Consider the following 4,172-nt stretch of genomic DNA (forward strand, 5'->3'; position numbering starts at 1 on the left):
TAAGAGTTTTCCTGAACACAGTGGTAAAGCCTAATGTTTTTTTAAAAAGGCAGAGAAATGGGCTGCAGACTTGCAGAATTTCTGTGATGGAGAAAAAACTTTGTTTCTTCAAACCAGTCACGACTTTCTTGGTGTCAAAAATACATGTTCTGATCCAACGAGCTGGCTAATATTCAAGAACATACCTTGGAATATTCTTTTTACATCTATACAAGCATCCACTAAAGAGTTATCCAGAACATCTTTATTGCACATTCCAAATTGTAATCAAAACTTACAGCTTTGAGGTACAAGGAGATTTTACAAGAAGCTGAAGAAGAGTCTGTTGGAAGAAATAATTGACAGGCAAATTAAGCAGTTTTTGACATTACAAATGTATTTATTTTTTTGTTGAGTTTTTTTTGACAAATATATACCCATTTGTTTGAAGGTTTCTGATTACCAATGAATTGAAAAGATGTTTTCTCTCTTATCCTATCCTGACTGTTACTTCATTTCCACAGCATTCAGACTTTAAACGCCTATTACAATTAACTTAGTCACAATTAAACTGAACACATTGATGATGAATGTCTTCCTTACATTGGAAGAAATATGGCAGCAAACTGTATCTTATCCCTGCTGGTTAGTCCAGGGAGTTAAATATTGCACTGTTCTCTGATCATATGTGATCGACAGTAACAGTTGAATTTGCATCCCACCCATCATCCACCCCCACACAGGCAAACAGATTCAGCATTTATTACAGTGCACAACACATCTAACCACAGTAATTGAAATCATAATATTCAGGTGCCTCTGACAGGATTTTTGATGGAGTTTCAGTGGAATAGCAGCCTAATGGCCTCCACATAGATGTGATCATTAGAGAGACAGAGCTGGCTTTTGTAGGGCACTGGTGATTATCCACCTGCTCTATTTTTGAGCTGAAGAAAAATTGAACAGCCAATTTGAATCTACATGCTGTGCATTCATTTAAAAGGTCCACGGCAGCATCAAAGGATGTGGAGTGGTCCTTGTTTTACTATGATGAGACACAAGAAAGTAAATTCTATCAGCACACATATTGCCTAATGATAGCAGGTGATGAGCAGTTTATACAAATACCAGTTTTCACTGAAACACCTCTCTTGGGGATAAAAAAAACCAACACATTATTTTATGCTTTACATATTTTTTCTACTATCCAGTATGATGTTTCACCTATACTGTTTACATCATTCAAATGTCAGAAAAATGACATTATAATTCTGATGGCCACAAATTGTGCAAATTGTTCTCCAGAACAACCAAATACGTGCCAAAGTCATGGATTGAAGTTGGAGGTTCCTTTTATGCCTTAACCACATTTATGTGTTCTGCAGATGGGGCAGGACGAAGGAAGGAGATTTCTTAACAGTGAAAATGTTCTGACACCATCTATTTTAAGGTAAGCTGTGTTATCCTGATCCTAAACAAGTAATCTCCAGTGTCTTAATCTGATATGGCTTAGGTTTCTAAACCTAACCAAATAGCAAGTAATTCACAAAAGTGAAGTTTAATATGAAAACTCACATCTACTGGGTTGGATGAGAGACAAAAAGTTACTTATAATGGCTTGTGTTGTGGTTGCATGCATTGCAGGTTGAGATGCTGAAGGGACATTATGTCCATCCGATGGGCAGGATAAAAGTGTAAATCACAGTGTGGTTCCTCCATTCCAAATAAGCTTGAGAAACCTCAAGTTTCACTCTCTCCATTCTTCTGTTTATGTTTCAGGAGGCTAATAATAAGAACTGTCGCTCATATGAAAGCCTTTTTAAATTAGATTTTTTTAATAATGGTGAATTTCAGTGCTGCGTTCATACTTTCACCCAGTCCCCGTCCGCTTACTTAATTTTACCCAATCAAATAACAGTTGCGTTGTTTCAACATACAGCAGCTTCACAGATGGTTCCGCTGAAATAGGAGCTATAAAGATTCTATAAAAATAGTTCTGGGAACTATAATCTGTCGCAGTTCCAGCGGTGTGGTTTTTAGCTCTCTTCCGACAGTCTTCAAATGCTCCCTCTCCAAACTTTACTTTAAAATGTTGAAAGCCTAAACAGCAAACATATCAGAATGTCTCTCAAGAAGAGTTGACCTGCAAACTCTCAGCGATTTGTTTGGAGAATAACCAGGACTAGTGGCTAGCTGTTTCTCTTCAAAAGCATCAAAGAGGAGATGCTAAATCGACAAAGTTAGGCTATTTCTTTAGAAAAATCCCCCATTTTCTTTTATTTCTATAAACTGTTATATTGTCTGCTTGTCACCCTTCATTGGTATTTTCAATTAAGCGAGTTTTGCTAGCTGTAAGAAGGGGCTGAAATACTTCAGTACACTTCTTTTTTTCTTTCTTCTGACTGTGTAGTCCTCACGGCTTCTCATCCGCTACGCTGATTAGAAGACTGAAGCAGTCCTACTAGATCTCTTTGCTCTTTGATGTGCCTCAGCCAGAGCTCTGACAGTCTGCAGGAGACAGATCTCTCACTTGCTGAAAGGCCAGGAGCTGGAGACACACCTTCACCAGACATTCACATGTACACAGCCGAGAGATCTGTGGACATGGAAATACCCTCTCTCGTATTTTAATCCGAAGTTCCCGAATTACCTGAAATGATCTAAATTGACTCCAAAAATTTACACTGTTTCTTTGGCTTCAGCCTCCCTTCCTGTCTGCCTCCTTGCAATTTAGCTTTGTTCCCCCTCGAGATAGCATTACGGTCATTACCCAGATTACTATACTGTCTGCTGCATTTGTCAGCCTCAGATGTTCCTAAAATGCTCAAATCTATACTTGAAATGCACTTACAGCGCTGCAAGCTATACGCCCCAAGCTACAATCCATCTTAGCGATGATTCCATTACTATACAGAGCACTGCATACAAGAGCATCACGTCCACCTCAAAAAGTACTGACTCACCACACTGAAATACACCTTCAGTCTGCATTACTTCCACAACATTTATCCCCATAGTATTGCCGAGGATGACAAGACATACAGTTCACACATGGATGCAGATAGACTGGAGGAGGCTGCTGTCTTAGTTTAGTATTTCCATTTTTCAGAAATAATAACTGAATGGCAACGAGTGCAGCACAAATCTAAGCTGAAAGTCGTAAGAGGATGTGTTGCTGATTCATGTGCAGGTTAGCCGCCTGTTCCCCCGTTGGTAAAATTTGCTTTCTGTCTACAACTACAACCATCTGTGATGGATGTGCCGTTACTTTACACATTTTAATGGGCGAGATCCTGCTGATGGAGGCAGGTATTTGCTAAGGTACTGAAACTATAGCAGATGGGATCACCCAGTGTTAATTGCATGTTTATGTACTGTCAACAGGCTTTGTTGTTGTCAGCAATATTTTTCAGAGGAACCTTCATTTTGATTAACAATTTATATTTGATCGAGAAATCCTTGCCATCTGAGTATGACTCCCCACTTGACCTTACACTAGTACCTGCTGGTAAGATTTTTTTTATCACTGTAAAATATTAAAGACTAGTTAATTAAGAACACGCACGCTGGCAATTTGCTGGTGTGAACATACATTGAGTTAAAAAAAGAAAATCATTTACTGCCATGAAAACTACACAGAAAAACCAGAGGCCTTGAAAGTAAACATGGCAGCACTTGAGCGATGTTTAAAGGGCCTCAAGTGTGATGGAAGAGTAATTCTGATGAAAGACTTCTTTTTCTAAGAGATTACATTCGCTCAATGTAGGTGAATTGGGCAGCAGTGGTTAAATTGGTTAAAGTGGTTTAAAAAAAGCAGCATTAAAGTTTGAATACCTTTAGTGACTGTGTTTCTGGGAACTATTAAAAATGAAGGGCCCCAGTCTGAGAGCCGGCGTGGGCTCAGTGACACAGCAAATTTCATTTCAATCGGAAGCAGTTATTTAAACCGCTCCACTGTCATGACAGATTTCCTCACAGCTCTTTGGGATGGAACTGGAAGTGTACCAGCATCCTTTCCTCTTTGAACTGCTTTTCTTCCTCAAAGTTATGCTATCACTACAAGTAACCATCTACTTTGACCTTTTAAACTCCAAATACACAGAGACTCACCTAAAACCAGTGTATATTTCTCTTAGAACAGCTTTAATCTCTACATGACAGTGTTTCAGAAGTTCATGGGAAATGCTGTTGAT

The sequence above is a fragment of the Odontesthes bonariensis genome, chromosome 11 (assembly GCF_027942865.1).
Source record: "Odontesthes bonariensis isolate fOdoBon6 chromosome 11, fOdoBon6.hap1, whole genome shotgun sequence".
Lineage (NCBI taxonomy): Eukaryota > Metazoa > Chordata > Actinopteri > Atheriniformes > Atherinopsidae > Odontesthes > Odontesthes bonariensis.